Raw genomic sequence first — 21,133 nt, 5'->3', positions numbered from 1 at the left:
ACAGCTGGCTCTTGTGTACGCAACTGTCACTTAAAATTATTTGTGCTTTCTTAAATGCTTCCCATTATCCCTCAAAAAACCCAGAAGTCTTCTCTGTTCCTGCCCAACCCAAATCAGCCCACAGTGGACAGTGTAAAGGCACCTTATTAGAGTGGATGGGATGATTTGGAAACATGTTAACGGTCATGCAGTTGGGACTGACAGGAACTGCCGAGGGTGGGGAATGCAGATGACGGCTTGTGTGAAGCTGACTGTTCAGCAGGGAACGAGAGAGTTTCAGAAGGCTTGAAAAGCTCATTAAAGCTGAATACTGGATCCCAATTCTACAGTTTTCTGTTAATGCAAACACCACAAGGCTGTTTTAGAAAAATTACTAACAGCATACTCCAAGTTGAACTAAATACTGTACAAGTAAATGATAACATTATAAATAATAAAATCACCTACATTAACCAGTTATCAAAGAATTCTCTTTGCCAATTTAATTAGTTTTTTCATGATCTACTGAAAATGAACATACTCAACATTCATTTAGTCTGCACATTATTCTATATGGTTTTAAAAATATGAAGATTTTCCCTCACACTTTCTCATATAATAATAAGAAAAAACCCATGTCATAGCACCTCATCTGTATGTCTGTCATTCTCCCCATAATCAAATCACTGAATAACTTTTACAGCAAATTGCAAAATCAGGGGACTTCAGTTAATGTCAGGAGTTGCAGCGAACCCTGAATAACATTTTCATCTTTAAACTCACCTCTCAACCTCCACCGGCATCCTTTTCGTAATCACCCATTTTCTTTAACAGCAGCCCACTAGCCTTCCCAAGCTGCTCTGCTTCGAATGAATTTCCTGTCATGTAGCCTCAAAAATGTCAACACTCAATCACACAGTAATTGAATCCTAAACCTGTCCAAATTTCTTTCTTTTCTTTTTTTTCTGCCATTAGAACATTCTTTTGTTTGCAGCCTTGCAGCCTTGAGCCATTCTTTATAGTTCATAGGTTTCGTAATGTATCCAACATCTGTGTGGGGAAGACGGGGGCCGTGAGTAAAGCGAAACCATGTAAAAGTTGTTGAACATCCAGAGCTCACTTCTATAAGGGGGCCATTTTGAACTTATCATATAGCATGGACAACTCCCAGAGCAACTGGCCCGTACAGAAAGGTCTGAGAGAGGGCAAGAAAGAGCTGAGCTTTTATAGATTCACACACGACATGCTACAAAAACTAAAAATGGTCTAAAAGATTGCATCATCATGTGAGGAATCAATGAAGTAACATACTGAATGTTATAATTCTGAATAATGATATTAAATTATATTCTAAAGTTCTCTTTCTCTCTTTTTATCTAATTTCTAGTTCAAATAAATTAGAAAAATTCTAAACTAATTGATTTTTTATTTATTTTGGTGAAACTGAGATAAATACAATATAGGAAGTAGAATAAAAAAGTAGAATCAAGTAATGAGTAGTGAACTGATGAAACGGATAAATTGTAACAAAATATAAATAAATAAAAAATAGGTATAAATATATATTATATATATACATATTATACCTGAAAGGATACTCAACCGGATACTCTCCATTTTTGAATGAAATTCCATCTGAAACAATATAAAGGGTAAAAAATGTTAGAAATCTTTTTTTTTTTTTTTTTTTAAATTAACTAGAATAAAGCTAGAACATATGGCTTGATGTACATTATCTCTGCAAAATACATTTTGATTTATAATTCTTCTCCAGTTGGCACGGTCCTGCCCTGTACTTTTCAAGGTGTGGTGGTTGTTTTCATCACCCGTGGGCTATTTCGCTGTATGGCTGTGTTCCCTCCAAGCTTCCCGGGAGACATCTGAAGAATGGACCTGTTTGTGGACAGGCTCATAAAGGCCTATCCGGACCTCCATTTTTATTTGGAGCGCATACGGCTGTCTGTGAAACCAGGTCTGGTCCTTGGTGAGCACTTAGCACCTGTAATGAACAGTTGTGAGTCCTCACCTAGCAAGCATGACCCTGTAGCAGCTCTACCACAGCCCTGCGGCGGGACCCCCGTCTGAGGGTCACACGCTTTCTATTTTCCTTGACCTTGGTTGTTCATATCAGCTCAAGCTTTCAAGGAGAATCAATCACAGAGGGTGCACACAAGCTATTCAGTATGAACTAATTTGATTTGTCGTTATAAGGCAATAAATAACTGCCATAAAACAACTCTCACATTCGCCGGGACAAAAAGTACATTGTACATCCTTAATTGACTTCAGATTTTTTTCCCCCTTTTCTTCTTTCTCCTCAGAACAATGCAGGCCATCTGCAGTCACTATTAACATTCCTCAACATTTTATTTCTGAATGAAACATTACCAACTTTGAGTCAAGGAGGGAGGCAAGAGTGAAAGATAAAGAGGAGAAAAGGGTCAAGCAGAAACCAATGTGACAATAGAAGAAAAGGAAACCCCATTGATTTCCATTTTTATTAAAATTTGGCACCACAATTGTGTTTTTGCCAAGCTATGTCAGGTGTTTGGACAGCAGAGCAGATTAGGAGGGAGGAGATTTATTGTTCTGCTCTCCAGGGGTTGGGTCAGCATGTGTAATACGATGTAATCAAAGGCGTTAAAAGGACAAGGGCCTGGACAGTCTCTTTATTTCTGAGGCATATTAAAACACATAAGATGGAGGAGTGTAACATTGACTGTACTGTTACAGCAATGAAGGAAATGGATCCTACACAGTTTAAGGGTCAATGGATTCCTAAAGACCTGTCATTTGCATTTGTTTTAGGAACACCAAGAAATCTTAATTGGATTAGTCCATGTCTATCATCTATATGGTAGTGTACTCATAAAAGTTGACCAAAGAAACTTTTAGCAAAAATTACATTTAAAAATGTAGCCTTTATCATCCAGCAAAATGGACAATTTTTTTTGAAAGTCAAAATAAATATAAAATATATAAACAAATAAATTATATAAGAAAATTTATTTATAAAGTTTGGTTGGTAGGTTTCTATTCCATAACGCTCATCAAGACTGCATTTTTGATCAAAATATTAATATTGTGAAATCGTAATTTATTCCTGTGATGCATCTAATATATATATATATATATATATATATATATATATAATATATATATATATATATATATATATATATATATATATATATATATAATCAATCCAACATTCTCACATGATCCTCAAGAAACAATTCTAATATGCTGATTTGGTGCTCAAGAAACATTTCTTTTTATTATCGTTGTTGAAAACAGTTGTGCTGCTAAATATTTTTTGTGGAAACTGTGACATTTTTAAATTTTTAGAACTCTTTGGTGAGAAAACTAAAAAGTTTTGACAACTAGCCCCAGCCTATATAAAATGCTATCGCAATAAATATATTTTACGTTTATACGTGTCCTCAGCACCCAGTGCAAAAACAGCAGATAAAGAAGACTAACAACTTCAGAGATGTTTCCTTCATGCCCTTGGATTATCCACAAGACGCTGATGTGCTGGAAAAATTTATCAAACCTGAGTGTTTCTAAATCCTTTAAGATCCCTGCTGTGTTATACTGCAGTGTGTGATCCTGATGAGAAATCCACTGTGTGGTTTTGGCTCGTTTGGGGAGCAGGGACACGGCCGCGTCTCAGGCAGACCTGATGAAACACTGAAGAGATTACTTCAACTAACATGGGGAGCATCGCTCATAGCGTAGACACTGATGATCATTAAATGGAGATCAAACACTGCCTCTATCCTCCCTGCCTGCTTGTCTTTCCCTTCTTGTTGGTCAAAGGGGACAGGTAATGCATGTGGCCACGCTTCATTTAGGGCTAAACCATTTTGCAGGTCTGTCCCGGACCCCTGGGGTCTACAGCATACATTTGCAAACATGACTATAGATTGATTAGCCAACTTAAAGCCATATTTAACTCAAACAGGAAATGGAATCTGAAATCATGAACATCACATCTACATTTTTCTTGTTGTCTGAACCAAATTGCATCTTTTGACAGGAAGAATGATTCAATGATTCATAGGTGAGTCAAATCCAAGTCAAAGTTGAACACATTTGCTCATTTTTTTTTTTTTTTGGTACACACAATGGAAACATTCTTCAAGTACAAGGCGTGGTTGTGGGATGCTTTCCGCTGCCTGCGAGCTCATCTAAGCAGGGCATTGTTTTTGACACATCACAAACATCTTGGTGACATTATCCTACTTGTGTTTTCAATTACTGGCAATCGGTGGAAGCCTGGAACTCTGTCTAGGCCTCATTCCATGGAGGTCAATGACAGAGCCACAGCACAGGATGATTGTGTGCTGCTAACATCTGAATGCTGATGTGGTTTGTGATGTTGTCGTCTTCCGTGGGAAGATCATATTTGGAGTATATTTCTTTTGAACCGGTCTCCGAATAATTACCAAGAGGGGACTCTTTCTGTCAAAGAAAAAAGTCTGTTTACATTTTCTGCACAGATTAAGTACATACTGTAGATAAGCAGGTGTTTACCTTAAATACATTTAGTGTAATGCAAGCTTCAGTCCCCCAAAACCTAGATCTAACTTCAGCTGGAAACTGCAGTGAATTGTATGTATAGTTGCGTTTTTGGAGTTTTGCAAAAACATAGGTAGAGGCACATTTTCTCAGTGAGCCTTGGTTAGGGAAATACGCATATTATTCAGACAGAAGGATCTCCTGACAATAATACATTTAGATCAGTGTCTCCTCCTGCCATTTACTGCCCTAATCCACCATATTCCACCGAACTCACCACCATGCTTAATTCGAAAAAGGCCCTCCCAGTGGAAGGATGTATTTTAGGTCAACTACATACATCGCCATCTGTTCTCCTCCATGACTCAAAAGAGGAGTGATAGAAGAAGATGGGGGGAAAGCAAATGGTGGAGAGGAGAAAGGTATAAAATGGAGGGAGGAGGCGCTGTGTATTGGGAGTGCAGGGCAGGTGGTGGTGAGAGAGGAGCAAGCGAGGGAGGCCGGTGTGGAGTTGTAACTCAGTAGGGGAATTCTCCATCGTGACTCGGAGGAAGGCATTTATCATCCTCCAGACCCTGTGCCTGCCTTTTGAGTGAAACCTAATTGACACAGAGGACGGCGAAAATCCCACAACATACTCCTGAGCATGCTGCCGAAACGGTTCAGGGATTGAGGCGGGGGACGTGTGCTGTTTAAAACTGTGGTAAAACGGAGCCTTTATGCAGTTAGCGATACAAAACACCTCTAGTCGAGGCCTGGATTTGCTTAAAGCAGATGCAAAGTAAAAGCACATTAGAAAGAGACAAAAGTCTCGTAGGAGATGCCAAGTAGCTCAAATGTAGATAAGGGTAGATGGTTGCAGCCAGGGAAGGAATCAAAAAAAGAACTGTCAGATCAAACAATTCTCACTTATGTAGTAATCTACATATGCCACATAAACAATCACATTTACATTCATCCCATCTGAAATAGGTGCAATTGATATACTGATATTTAACATGAAAATCAATTAGTGATCCAATGCACCTTTTATTAAGAAAATATTTTTACATGCAATTTTTGTTTAAAAAAAGATACAAATTTCAGAAATTTGATTAAAGCTGTTCACTCAGTATATTTACATGCACTTTAAAAGCTAAATTTTAGCCTGACTACATTACAATTTATATAATTTACTTAAATATATAAAAACAATGCATCTTTTTAAAATGCTAGTGTAAACAAAGTCAAGTGTAAACAAGAATTGCAAATAAAGATTAAAAAAAAATCTGATAATAATAAAGCAACATTTCAGGAAAATTTCACAAGCAAAAATCGTCCACTGTCTATTGTCAATAGCGTAGCAAGAATTGAAGCACAGCTCCCACAAAAGTTACTTTCAGACTAAGCAACTTTCTGTTGGTCATCAGTGAATTTGTGTGACAAACTGTATATTGTCTGTGAAATTTTGATGAACAACATTAAGTGTGACCACATCTTAAGTCATATCCCATCACGCTTGCAGGGATGTCACAGAAAGTCAAATAGCATTTCTAACCAGCATGCACCTGGCAGTGATCAGTAATCACAAAGTTTACAAATCTCAAACAAGTCCATTTTCAGGTCCATCTCATTGGACTGCCATGACTGCCATGAACACAGCAGGACAAACTCTACTCCGAGAGCCCCGTTCTCCACATCAACAACATTCTCAGGGTCACACGGAGCAGGAAAACCAGAGACTGAGAAGTTTACGGATGATTTCAATAAAGAGACAAACAAAAGCACATTGAGAGAGAGCAAGAGAGAGGGAGAAAGATCATTAGAGCTTCTGGAAATAATTCAAGTCATTCTCATGTACGAGGGGCGTCCAGAGGGACTGCTGTGTGGGCCTTGGCTATGGTGGTTCCCCCGGATCTGCAGGTGGGTTTTACTTCAGTCTCCATCAGTCTCCATGGGTCACACACTCAAAAACCATATTGTTTTCTCGTCTTTTCGAGGGTGCATTGTGGAAGAAGTTTCAAATTCGAAGGCCGCTTCATTCATGATTTATGTCACATTTGATGCTAGTTTAATATCAAATACAAATACATCTTGCGCTAGTACAGTGTAAAACCATCTCCAACCGAAAAGGAAATGTGGAGTAGGGGTTGGTAAGGGTCACAGTCCTAGGGAATTGAGGGCCTGCGGCCTAGCTGACAGGGGAAAATATTTTGTAATCTCCAGGGTGCAGCTCGTTCAAATTCAGCACTGGTTTTGCTTTACTCCCAGGACAAGAATTTGGCTTCAATTTCAATAGCTTTTCCAGATGTTCATTTTGCAATTTGTTTTTTACTCTTTTCCCCCTTTTTTTCCAATGCAGTCAATTTTGAATTTTTTAATACCACAATTAACATTCATAAATCACGTCAGGGACACTCCCCTTCAATCGCAGGGGAATATTATAGGAAGGTACGAAAACACAGCAAAGTGAATGCTCATGAAAAATCTCCTTGAAAAAGTCCCTTGATTTGGCCGAACAATACATTACAGATAAGAATTATTATTGATTGGTTAACTTGGAAAGACAAACCCATGTTAATCATCCAGAAACACTGCATCTGAACTCAAAACAAATACAAACCACAGAAACACCTCGACGTCAACGTGAAAAAGTTGCTTTCTGATTACTCATAAGGAAGGAAATTAAACAGTACATTGACTTATATCCAATGCACTTTGTTTCAATATTTGTCTCAACACAAGCACTGTCACGCATGGATGGAGGCGGAGGAACGGGAGGGAAACATGAGACCTTGGGGAGCACGGCACACGACCCTGAGATGACCCTGACATAACCGTGGAGAGTGAGAGACAGAACCCAGAGTCTCAGAACACACTTACAGGTCAGCTGCTAACATAGCGAAAACAATCATTCAACCCCACGGCTTTCTCTGTGACTTCTCTCTTGCGCTGTCCCTCCCTGTGTTTTCCTCCATTTCTTTTTTGCTGCTGTCTTTTGGGGCTCTATGTTGTCAGCACCAGCAGTTTCTACCAGGTAACTGATGGGTGTAGAAAAATAGGTTCTAATTTCACCCCATCAGCTCCTGCATGTTTCTGTTGACAGAGACTCATATGCATGCAACATTATACTCACAATTAAACATCCATCTTGTCCTTTCTTTCTTTCTAGTTTTTTTTATTATTATTATTTTTTCACTCATGTGAAAAAAGGGAACAATGTAAAAAAAGAGACAGCTGCTGAAACAAATCTGTTTATATCATTAAACATATGTGGACAAGTATATTAAACACTAATTGTTTTATAAAAATATATTTTATAATCAGAAATGTCTTAACTATTAATTTGAAACATTGCATGAAAATGTGATAACACTTTGTATACATTAACATAACGTCACCTTGGGATTATAAGGTTCTATCTGCCATTTTTGTCAAAATTGAGTTATTCACATATTCTTATTCTGTTCTTATTATTTACATTATGTGGTGTTTTTGTGTACAGTACGTTTTGGGACTGATGTATGAAAGAGACTTTTTCTCTTTATCCCATATCACTATATAAAATGCAAAAACTTTGAAGCTCAATATCTCGAAAATGTTCAGAATGCAGATAGAACCTTATAATTCCAAGGTGATGATTAGTTAATAAATTAGGTTTGCAACTTTCAAATGTTAAAAATGTATTAGTACACACGTTGAACACACATGTTGTAGAAGTACTGAGTACAGTTTTAACATTACTGTAAAGTGCTACCAAAAATGGCTTTGCTCTTTCAGTGTTCTGGATATTAAATGCAGTTACTTTATTAAAATATCAAAGGAAATGGAGCTTTAAAATATGGATTTTATACCTCAGATATTTTGGTCTTCAAAGATGATGAGAAAAAGATGAGTTCACATAGAAATGCACAGTTTTAGACATTTCTGAGATATCTTTCTGAAACTCTAGAGGAAACATCTGTGAGTGAAAAATTGGCCCAAAAATTTTTTAATTTGCTGTCTGTTTAATCTCATTTCTGTCTCAAAGAAACCAGTAAATTATATATTTTTTTCAAGTGTCTTTTATTTCAAGTGGGTAAATAGCAGTGGGTAAATAATAATATTTTGTAATTTATAAATGATAGTTTCTATAATTTACTATAGTTTCTGACAAAAAAAATAAAAATAAAAAATACAACAGTAAGAACTGTAAAACTGTAAAACTAAATTACCTCCTTAAAAAGAAGCTATACAAAAATTACTTCAATTAACTTATTTTGTGGATGGCAATGATGTATTTTTGCAGAAACTATGTTTACCATATCCTTTTTAGGGGCGGATAAACAAGCACAAGCAGTGATGATGTTCCTGAAGACATTTTTGATTTTCTTGATCGTCTGTGAAGACCTCGACATAAAACTAAGGGACCTGTCGAATCCCTCGCATGGAGAATTGACAACAATCCTTTCAGCCAAACTCACAACAGATTAAATAATGCATGACAGACGCTGTATTCATGCTCTCTCTCAGCTCTATCACTCTGACCTGTCGGATTGTCTCAGGACACTTACCAGAGGCTGAAAGAGAGCCAAGGCTCTTTATGAAGTCAGTTTGGAGTGAATTACATGCAGAAAGGCAAAGAGGTGATTATTTTTTAGCTGTTGGCCTTCGAGGTGAGCAGGGAGAACTTGCTGATAGCCAAACAACTTCATCTGCTTACATGATTATAATTGCTGCATGTGGGACCGCAAACGGTGATGCAGACTCCCCCTCCTCTGCAATGCCCAGGGTAATACACACCGCTGGAAAATGATTGGAGAGAGCGAGAAAGAAATATTATCATTAACAGCTCATGTTGCATGTAAAGACAGGAAATATTAAAATAAATAAAAAGTAGAATGCATAATCTACTTAGAGATTTTAATCAAAATAATTAGCCTGGCCACTACAGGGACCTGTTGTGACCTTTGTGCATTAGAGCGATAAAAACCTCACCTGTGCGCTGAATATGAACCAGTATGCCTGCAGATACAAGTCGAGGGAATAAAATACCACTATGGTTTTGGTGCAACAGTGATTGCTTTTGACAGAGAAACATGGCTAGCATATCAGAGCGGAGCATGCTTAGTTACATAGCTAATCGGTAAATGACTTCCATTTAAACATAGCGTTGTACTATGTGCACTGTGTTAATGTACATTGCAGTCTGCAAGTGTTTAAGTGTGTGTGTTCTGCTAGGTTTTTACTCACAAGCAGGAAATATGTACACCAATTCTGTCTTTGTATCACTGACACTTAAAAACAACTTTTATAAATCATACACTTTATTTGATCATGCTTTTTTTTCAGTTTTTTTGCTTATATTTTTCTTTTCTTTTTTATCTGCCATTAAAGTGTTGATTTTGAATTTAACTGTTACATTAAAATTGCAATCATTTGAAGCAAAAGTTCAGCATTCCTGTTAGGAACAACATTAGGGTGAGTAGATAATGACAGAATTGAAATTTTTGAATTTTGAAGTAATCCTTTAAATGACTAACTGCGAATTTAAACAGTTAAGTCCAAACCTAAAACTAAATCAGCAAATAAAGATAAAGAAATATAAGTAGATAAAGTGTGGGATTTTGAGAAGTTCTATGTTTTTACTCCCAAACTGTGAGTAGATATAAAAAAAAAAAGAGTTTTTTTAAACACACCATCAATCAATGTCTAGGAAAAAATCATGATCCTACTGGTGGGAAGAAATGAGCCACCCAAAGGCACTAAGAAAGCAGTTACATACTGAGAGTACTTGAACATACACAACTGTGCTTAAGAAAATCATTTCACTACCATACTTCAATTCTTTTTCATTATATTAAGTAAAAATGTGTGAAACAGCAAGGGAGTTGTGGTAGCCTACAGTACATTGTTTAAAGGAATAGTTCACCCAAAAATGATTCCGTCATCATTTACTCAATCCTCACGTTGTTCCAAACCCTTTTAACTTACTTTCTTCTATGTCAGAATTTCTCTGAGTTGTTATTTCTAAGGCTGTGGGTTCAGTCTCAAGTATTGGTGACCCTGAAGCTGTGCCTCTGTGTTTAATGACTAGTTGTCCCAGGACACAATCCTCAACAAGGGAGATGTACTGGCCTAATGGTAAATGACTTGGATTACAGCCACAAAGACTGCAAGTTCAATCCCAAGTACGGTTGGCCCAGATATAGCTTTAGAAAGAGTCATTTCACCATTGGTCGCTGCAGGGCAATGTCCCTTCAAAAAAAAAAAAAACAAGAGCTGCCGTAACTTAATTGTCAAGGATCTGGGCTGACACCACAAAAGTTTCATTGTCAGTCTCAGGTAAGGATGACCTAGAAACTTTAACTTATGAGGCTAAATTTAACATTTTCCTCCATCACTATTTTGAGCTGACATCATTATAGTCATCATTATAGTGCAGGTGAGCTGATACAATGGGTTATCTGATCTGGGGGTGGGGGAAAAAACTGTTTCAGTCTCATAATACATAAGATGATAGACATTTACATTTATTCATTTAGCAGATGCTTTTATCCAAAGAGACTTACAGTTGAGGAACATAGCAAGCGATTCATTACAGGAAGTGCTTGTAATACAAAGTTTCAGACAAAGTACTAGACGGAGGGATTAAGGAAACAGAAAGCCAAGTTTTTTTTGTTTTTGTATGTCTATATGGACTGCTATATGTATAAATGTACTGATATACTGTATGTATATATGTATGGAATTAATCATATAAAAATACTAAAATAATAAAATAACAAAAATATAATAAATATAAAATCAATATAAAAATAATAATTTATAAAACAAAATAAATACCTCTTAAGACTGCTATGTAAATGTTTTGTTGTGAATTTTGAATCCCAGGCTGCAGGGTTCCTTTACACATCTACACATCCATTAATAACAGCTTCTTTACAAAACCTGAATAATATTGTAAGAGGTTCACAAGACAATCATCGCTGAAATGTGCCACTGAAATCATTGCTGTCAGACTGAAATTATATGGAATATTGTTAAAAATATTGTTAAAAATTTTTTTAAGACCAACACAACTGCCATCATTTCTTGTGTTGTTTAGGAATAAAAGCACCCTACTTGTCATCTCACTGTCAAAGGATGGGGCAGTTTTTAATACTGAATTGTCACTGCTGACACATAAATTTGTTTATCAGTCTGACATTAGACAGTTGTGGAACTAGAATGAACACAAAAACAAAACCAGTAGACTTGTAGAGTTGAGACATATAATCTGATTTGTTCTAACTCTCTGATTGGTTGATTGCAAGATTGTATCTTGTCTTTGTTTGCATTTAAATGAGTTTTCTCTATTCATGCTCTTTTACTCCTTTTTGCTTTACATTTTCAATCTGTCATTTGTCCACTCCACAAGTGCTGCTGGTTTTGTTTTTTTGATTATTAAGTATTTTTGTCTTTTCCATACATCTTGTTTGTTTTCTGAAGTTGCACTTGGAATGGCACCATAAAAGATGTACAGAACAAGCCATTTTTACAGATACTGTTTAACTTAATATATCTAATAGAAAGGATATTGTCAGTACACTGATTCACTAAAAGCTTGTTCAAGATGGAAGGAGAGTGAGCGTCCCATCCTCTCCTCCCTAATCACCATGTGGTCTTTGATTAGCTGTGGCAGAGGAATCATGGGTGGCATTTTCCAGCCCTGTTGGGTGTCTCAGTAAAATGATTTACCGCTCTTTCAGCTCCTTCCTTCCTTTTTTTTTTTTCCTCCTCTCATTCCCAGTGGTTTTGATCTATTTTTTGCTGCTGCCTGCCAGTCGTTTATCACATGAAGAATGGCTAGGAAAGTAATCTGGCATTAGCGACCAGTGACTAATACCTCAGGATTAAAACAGAGAAAGCCAAAGTTTGTCATTTGAATAAACCATGACAACATGTCACCAATAAAGATGAAAAAATAAAAGATAATCTTGTTAACACACACAGATTCGAGGACAGAACTGGGAGAGTGTACGGGGTGGCTGTATTGTTAAAGGTTTAACCAGAACAACTGCATGGGTTAACAATGAATACATCGAGAGCCAGTTTTGAGATGGAACATAAAGTCCTATTCACACCAAGTCCAAAAATTATTCCCCAAAACAATGTATTTCTTAAAACCTATTTAGACTGAAATATCATACTGTGATGATCTATTAATTATTTGTGTTATTCTGTTCACGTTGTTTAAAAGTTCGGATGCAAAAACAATTAATTTAAGTACTTTTTTTCATGATGAACATTTTGCATGAAACTGTGTTGATGCAAATACTTTATACTTTTGTTGTTCAGTGGAATCTGACTTAGTGTAAACAGAACACTGACTGAACACAACATCAAGCCTCCGTTTTTATAATCAGATGTGAGTGTATGAAATAGCGTAATACTTTCCTCAATCTCAAACCTGCACACAAACTCTCTGCCACAGGCCACTGGTCAAACTTCCATCCTGTATTATTCATGACACACACTCTGCTCTGAGAGTTTGCTGCCTCTCTGTATGTGTGTGTGTGTGTGTGCATTTACCTTCCCCACAGCATCCAGTAAGTATTAACCCAGTCGAACAAGAGGTGAACGAATGGAGCAACTAAACAGCACATTTGGCATGAAATTAAAAAGAAATAACACGGTAAAGCTTCTTTAACACAATCTGATTAGTATAAAGCGCTATATAAATAAAGGTAACTTGACTTTAAGCTAAAATTTTCTATAACAATGCTGCAGTTTTTTTTTTTTTTTGACAGTATAAACTTTCTTACACATAAACCACAACCATACTTACTATGCAAGAAGGGCATTTTGTGCTTACCACTTTTATTAGCATCTTTACACTTTAATTATCCTCAACTCCTACTCTCTATCTGTTCATACTCATAGATTTTTCTCTTTGTGAAGTCCGGTGCTTTCCCATGTGGCTATAGCTGCTACGTTAGTCCAGGAATGCTACATTGACATACTGTACACAGCCGTCTAGCTGAGCTTTACATTCACACTCAACGGAATGTGTGTGAGAGAAACATTAGGGACCGTTTAAAAAGCACTTTGAGGAGCAAATCCCTCTTGGCAACATAAAGTTCAATTAAGCAAACAACCTCTCTGCGCGTTAACCTTGCCCCACACCTCACAATTGATCAATAAGGTCATAAAATGTGTGCTAAAAAACTAGCATGTGGTGCAGCACCTCTCCTGTAGTTACTGTATTGTTAGACCCAAAAATAACAAATCAAAGTGTGAAAGAGAGGAAGAAAGTGAGGCCCTGAACCTGCGAGATGATGATGGCACCTCTTTAGTCCTTCTAGTGCCTTTACTTTTAATGTGAGCATTAGTGCATGGGGTCTCTCTGGACCGCTGCACTTCCCTAGCTTAATTATTAAGAGTGCCGGCTAATGAACTGCAGGATTACTGAGGTGATAATCGCTGTCTTGGTTGGTGCATTAAATCTTGTTATATGTCATTGTGCTCTGAGGACAAGAAGAGAGAATGGGAAAAGAAAAGAGTAAAAGAAACAAAGAATAAAAGTAAAAGACTATCTGCTCTCTGCTGCATCTTCTGGGACACAACACAGCACGGCTCACGCTCCCAGTGTGAAGGCTGTAACCTGTTAATACGGGCGCCGAAATGAACATGCGATGCTCACGCCCCAATCACGGAGCATGTGTTAAACAGGCCTATCTTGCTAAAAACTGTCTGAAGTTTAAGTTACTCAATATTAACTTTGTGTTTATAGCACACTTGTACAGAAGAAATATAGAGCCCTTGGGCTTGTGCCTGCGAAGAATCACAGGCATATTCAGCACAGCAGCACTCGTTTTACATTGCTTAATTGTAAAAAGTATAGTTACTTATTTATTTAGATTATATTTTTTAGGCTACCTTCATGGTGAGAACAAAGTGAATAACATAAGTCATATACAATTAACAAAAAGCCATATATGACATTTAAGACAAAAATTCTAAAATACATTGTTTTTAAATACATCAGTTAAACAATTCTTTGAATAAAAATGTTGTCTTTTAACAAAAAGTGCAGTAAAATATGCTTGACGGTCACTGGAGATTCTGATTAGATGAGCCATGTTCAAAATCAATTTAAATATATTATTTGGTGGATGATTTGGTGAGCTCTTTACAATAAGTAAAAAATAAATTCACAAAGCACAAATATTACAAACTAACAATAAAAAATAATGAACAATTTTTACAGTATTCATTAAATTAGGTGATTAAAAAATTTACTATTCTTTATTGTTAACTTAAAATGTTGAAAATGCATATGCCACATTTATCATCTAGAATAAAAATATTGCTGTAAAAGTATTATTATATTTCATGTTAGCCATGTTAACATACAGAGCCTTAAAGTTTTACCAAAATGTTTATACCAATTAATAATAATAAAAATAATTTATTATTATCATTATTAATATTATTTTTATTTTTAATATAAAATAGTTTTACTTTATCATTAATAAATGATATTTCTCAATTATATTATTCATTTTAAGTTTTATAAAAGCAAAAAAAAAAACACATTTTGTAAATACACAGTTACAATTATCATAATTATCTTAAAAGAACACATTTGTATTGATTCTAAACAAACGTCTTGAAAACCAAACATCTGCAAAATGTTGTTCTAATGTTGGATAGATGTCTTACAGAGGACCTCTAAAATGAACATCTTCCAGCTTTAAATGCATATGTCAAAAAATGGACTTATGTGTTGAGATTGTAAAAAGGCAAAGCACTGGATATTGTGCTTGCATTAATTGTTCGTATCCAGCAAATAAAGATTATGTCTAAGCACATTATTTTATACACCCTCTGTTAACACCAGTATTGTGTATGTATGTGACCCAGTTCTGTCCACAGCCTTTCACATTTGCCTTTAATCTATGTGGTGTGTGTGTCTGTGTAAAGGCCAGTGTTTGTCGTGTGTTTAACAAACTGAGGGCCCTGTCAGAAAAAGTGGCCCCTCTGCATGGGCTTGACATTTCAGCCTGCCATTGGCCCCTCCTGCAATCTTTGCACACACATGTGCTTGCAACTTCCCACGATGCCTCTCTTCGCTCCCGCCCACCAGGGATGCGCTTTGGTCTCATTTACCCATGAACCCCGGCGTTTTTTCCCCCACCCCGCCACATCTTGCCACGGATGACTGTATTTTGATGTCCAGAGGGGCAGTGCTCCGATTTATCATCTTTTAATGTGACATCTCACATTTATCACTCGGGTGTTAGAACACGCAACAGCAATCGAAAATGAGCTTCATTAGCTGGATATTGTGGCTGTAAGTACGCCGGCTAATTAAATTCAAACAGACTCTGCCGACCAGAGAGGCAATTATATTATATGCACACAACATGATGAAGTATTCCTTGCTCTGTTAAAGAGGCAGTGCAGCATGCTAATATTTGTGTGTCGCTGACCCCTCCAGCGGTCTGACGGAGCTGGTCTGGTCATCACAGTCTGCTTGATTGTGTTAATTTGGCTTTTTGAATAATATATCAGGCCTATATCACAGTCTACTTGTGCAATTAAGTAACGCCGGAGCCCTGACGATAACAGCCTGTGAAGAGAACACCTTACTGTGCATTGATTTTTTTTTTTTTAAGTCTCATTGTTTAATCTCATCTTCAAGGCACTTTGGGGAAGGTAAGTGGAATTACAGCTATTCACTTTGAAGTAATGAAATGTTAACCTGCTAAATTCCTGCCTGTTGTAAGGTCAGATCGTCCCTAGGTCACGTTCTGATCTCTGTAATGTTAGCTACAATCAGAATTGTGCACCATTCAAAATTAAATTAAGATTGTCTTTTAAACTCCAATTCAACTTCTACACTTGAATTGAATTTGAGTTGCACTGGCAAACAGGATGCAAAATAGCAATTCATATTTGAATGTAAGGAAGTAAAAAAATTACAATGAATGGAAAATCAAAAAATGTATACAACTGTAATTTTTACAATTTATGTTTTTGACAGAACTATAGACTTAACGATAGACAGACAGATGGTAAAAAGACAGCCCTATCATTTGATATCTATCTATCTATCTATCTATCTATCTATCTATCTATCTATCTATCTATCTATCTATCTATCTATCTATCTATCTATCTATCTATCTATCGTTATATATCTACCATTATACTGTGTTCTGATGTTCTATCTATCATTCTTTCTATCCAACTGTCAATCTATGTAGATAGACAAAAGGATGGATGTTAGACATGCTATCTATTTATACAGTATGTTTGTATTTTGGTTAATATATTTTATCATATATGAATAAAAATAATTATTCACTGAATGTCGTTAACTGTTTAAATTTCATGAAATGAATTCTTCAATTATGAATTTGGCATAACCCTTGCTAAAATAGTGTGAATTAATGTGTGACGAGTTCATAAAGGACTGAAATAAAGAGTACCTCACAGAAACGTCACTTAAAAAAAAGTAGAGCAAATAAGAGCTCCTCTCTGCTTTCTTTTCTCCTCTTACAGCAGTTTTGACAGGCGCTTAATGGCTTTTCCACAGCGGAGGGCCCCAGGAATGTGCAGGCTGGGCTCTGGGTAAAGGAACAGCACAGGACCGGGATAGCCACAGATGTCACGGCATGGCCTCTCTGCCTCTTTTTCCACTCCATTGAGCTTGTTACAGCCGCTCTCCATACACACCCTGCCTCCACATCCTCTTCCGAACACAGCCCTCTCCACGTGCGGCGGGAGCATGGGAGGCCGTTGGAAATGGGTTGTGAAAAAGGGCTCCCAGGGGTCACGTGAAGAGTGAAGGGAGAGAAAGAATGGAGAGAACGGCCCTACACACCTGCAGGACGACCAGGCGCTTCGTTGGCTTGCTGCAGGCAGCCATGCTCAGACCCATCCAGTGGACCGGTGGTCCTCTTGTCATGCCTTTTGCCCTCCCCCCTTCCGGCCGCCCACCTGTCTCCCATCATGCCCTCCGTAAGTCTCTGCCGGGCACCCCCCCAAAATCAACAGCACCTCTTGGGCACAGCCTCCCATTAAAGACATCTGTGCATAGGTGAAGAGCAGATAAATCATTTTTGCAGAACAATTTTGATAAATGAGGTGTTCGCTTTGGAGTGCCTGTGCTTCTGCGCTCCTTTACCCCAGCGGTCCATGGTCTCTGTTTCCAACATGCTGCAGGCTTATTTTAAACCCATGTATACACACACACACACACACACACACACACACACACACACATACACACATGCCAAAACCACCTCCTGCCAACAGCAAGGTAGAGGAAGTTGGAAAGAGCTTTAAGTAAGGAAATGTTTTAAGGCAAGTATTGCATTATTTGGCAAGAAATACTTCCAGTTAACATTAACAACCTAATTTAGATATAAATTAACACATTGGAGAGACTGGGGCTATTTGCCACACTAGGAAGTGGTCACCAGAGCCATATCTCAACTATAAGGAGTCAAAAGTCCACAACTGTGTGTTTTCTCTAGCAGCGGTTTTGTATGTTGGCTTTAACCACCTATTACAATATCGTCATATTTTGGGTAAACAAGGAACACAGTACAACCACTTTGGGATCTATTACCCCATCAAATATATAACAAAGCAAGATTTTAACAAAAAAATTAACATTTATTTCCATAAACATCAGGTTGGAGCAAGTTGTCACGTTTAATTTTAATATAATTTATAATTACAATGTCTGTATTCCAAAACATATATAGCCTACATTGTTTTGTTGTTGTTGTTGTTGTTTTTGCATTTAGTTTTGCATTTCATAATAGATTTACTTTTTTGTTTTCATTAATTTATTTATTTTTTACATTTTGCTGAAAATTTACAGAACATATACAAAAACAGACTTTGAAATGCAAAAAAAATTTCACTGGAGCATTGGAGTGACAATTATAGCCCCAGGCACCCCTACGTAGGAAGAAATCTGTGCATTGTAAGAAACTGTGTAATGATGAAATAACAAAAAATACATGAAGTATGATCTTTTAATATAACATGTATGAATGCTTTACACATCCATATTATTTTTATTTTAAAGGGATTATCATACAAGTATAATGTTTGAGAAACTCATCTAATATTTCAAATGCTGTGAATGTTTTATTCAGCGTACATGTGTACCAGTGTTAGAAATTTACTTTTTTCCTTGATGGGCTAGAAATGATTATCAGGGATGTTTTATATGGTTATGAGTGCAGATCTTTTCTAACATGAAACACACAGTATGTCTCCACTTCTGTTAAATCAACTTTAATTTAATTATTTCATTGCAATTATGACTTTCCTTAACTACAGTAGATTGACCTAGATATAAATATTACAAAACATTTCAAATGTTTAATAACAAATAGGGGGCATTTTTGTAACTTTCAGTCCTGGTTAATTTTTGACACTGATTTGCTCCATACTGTACCTTTTTTGTGCATAGTACAAGGAAATACTGTACATGAAAAAGGCTGACAGTGATAACTCACTTTTCATTTTTCATTCAACTGACAACCCCACTAAGCATAAAATCACAGTCATAAACATCTGAAAATGCAGTTCAACACACATTAATTATTTCAATCAACTTCTGAAAACCATAAGAACAAGATATTGGGCAACAAAGCAAAAGATAAATATTAAGAAAAGGCTGTTTTCCTGAAAAATCTTGTCTAAAAAGTTTTCAGGCCTTTGGAGGAAGGAAGCAGCCGGCACGGTGATTTAATGAAGTTGATGGCACACTTATGCATTTTAAATTACTGCTTTTCTTCACCAGTTCAATTATCTGGCACAATATAACAATCATAAAATAAATTAGGCTTCGCACTTGAGGGAATTAATGAGGTATCTTTGATGTAATAAAATCAAACAAATATCTAATTAACCATAACCATTACATTATGGTTTACAATTTTTATAATTCATTGTTAATGAAATAAAACATTAAGTACTGCACTTAAAATCAAGAAGCACCGCACCACAAATTAAACAAGTTTTTTTTGTGATGCAAAAAATTTGATATATTTGGTGTCTGTGTGGAAAGTTGATTTCATGTCCTTTGGTGTTTTATATGGTCGATATGCCGCTTTTTTTGTCCTGTGCAGGACACTACAGAAAAAAAAAAATTTAGCTTAGGTTTCAGTCACAGAACATTTAGAGCAGCTATATTTAGAACATTCAGTTACATTTTAAAGCATTTCTAGCAATTCAGTTGGATTAAAAAATACATTTTTTTTCAAGGTTCCTTGGATCAGATTTTAAGAACCTGTATTTGGCCAGGTAAATATAAACCTAAATGTACTTTAGCAGCTGATGTCATAATGGGAATCATTAGATAGCTTATTTAAATAGTAAAACAATTCATGAAACGGCAAAAAAGCAAAGAGTATAATTAATTGCATGAAGTTTGAGCCTTTTGGTTAAAATCTACCTTCATTATATAGTCGATAGCTGCCTTAATCTATTCCAGTGTGATGTTATTATGGTAGGTTATTATTATGTATCCTTATTTATCCAACCGTATTAAAAAATGATGATAGTTTGGAGGACAGGAATTACACAAAACTGTAATTTCACAGTTTTGAACTAAATGTGTGAAACCAAAAACTGCACTTTTAATTCAAAACATTCACTGAGATGTAGCCCAGGAATAAAGCATCCTGGGAACTAAAAATCCTCTGCCCAGTTTCAGTTAATGCTACAAAAATTATTTAGAGGTCACATCACTGAGACACGCCCACACACCTGGACCTACACCAGGGCTGCGTTCAGCCCCGACTAAAACGGAGCAAAACGTTTTTTTTTTTTAATGGAAATGGTAGTGCGTTGAACACCCTGTTCTGATGACGCAAGAGTAGCAACTATGGAAGCTGAGAAGGCCTTTATTTGTGCTCTTTTTGAAGAATTTTCGGAGCCTGATGAAATCGGTATAAATATTTGTTTAATACAGCAAAATACACTCGATGTTACAAACACTGACCTTGCCGTCCAGAATAAAAGAGAACATCCCAATTGAGTGAAGGGATTTGTGGAAACTGTGGTTCCTAATTATTGTGATCCAACATTTGCCTCGTATTTCAGGATGAAAAGACAAACATTTCAGGTGAAGGATAATCCACTTCTTACCTCCGAGACTGTGTTATGATCTATATGACCTTATTATTTTTATTCTGAGTATTAGGCTTATCATTATTGCTGATCACTGTTGTTGTGCTATGTTATTGTAATATTTACCATTATATAATCAGAGGAGTATAGAAAAGTTTATGAAATTGTCACTCCACAATACAATAGCACAGTATATAAATATGTATAGTATAAGGAAAGGATATGGCCCAGAAGACATTGCATTTACTAAATTATATTTAGACAGACTTAAAGAAGTTCCAGATCTATACTTCTGCTCTTATTATTTCAGTTATTTTGCCTTTAATGTAAATAAACATGTGCAAATAATATATTTGCTCTTGTGAATTTATGTTGATGTTAATTACATTGCTGACATTTTTGACACACCCACCAAACATGAGAAAACGTATCTCAAACCCCGTTGCACACTGTTTCCAGGAAACATGTCGTTCAAATCAAAAACCGTAGCAAAAGGTTGCGTACCGGTTTGAGCTTGAACTTGCCC

Source organism: Cyprinus carpio, chromosome A14 (assembly GCF_018340385.1).
Source record: "Cyprinus carpio isolate SPL01 chromosome A14, ASM1834038v1, whole genome shotgun sequence".
In the NCBI taxonomy this organism is placed as follows: domain Eukaryota; kingdom Metazoa; phylum Chordata; class Actinopteri; order Cypriniformes; family Cyprinidae; genus Cyprinus; species Cyprinus carpio.
This window is presented reverse-complemented; position numbering follows the sequence as displayed.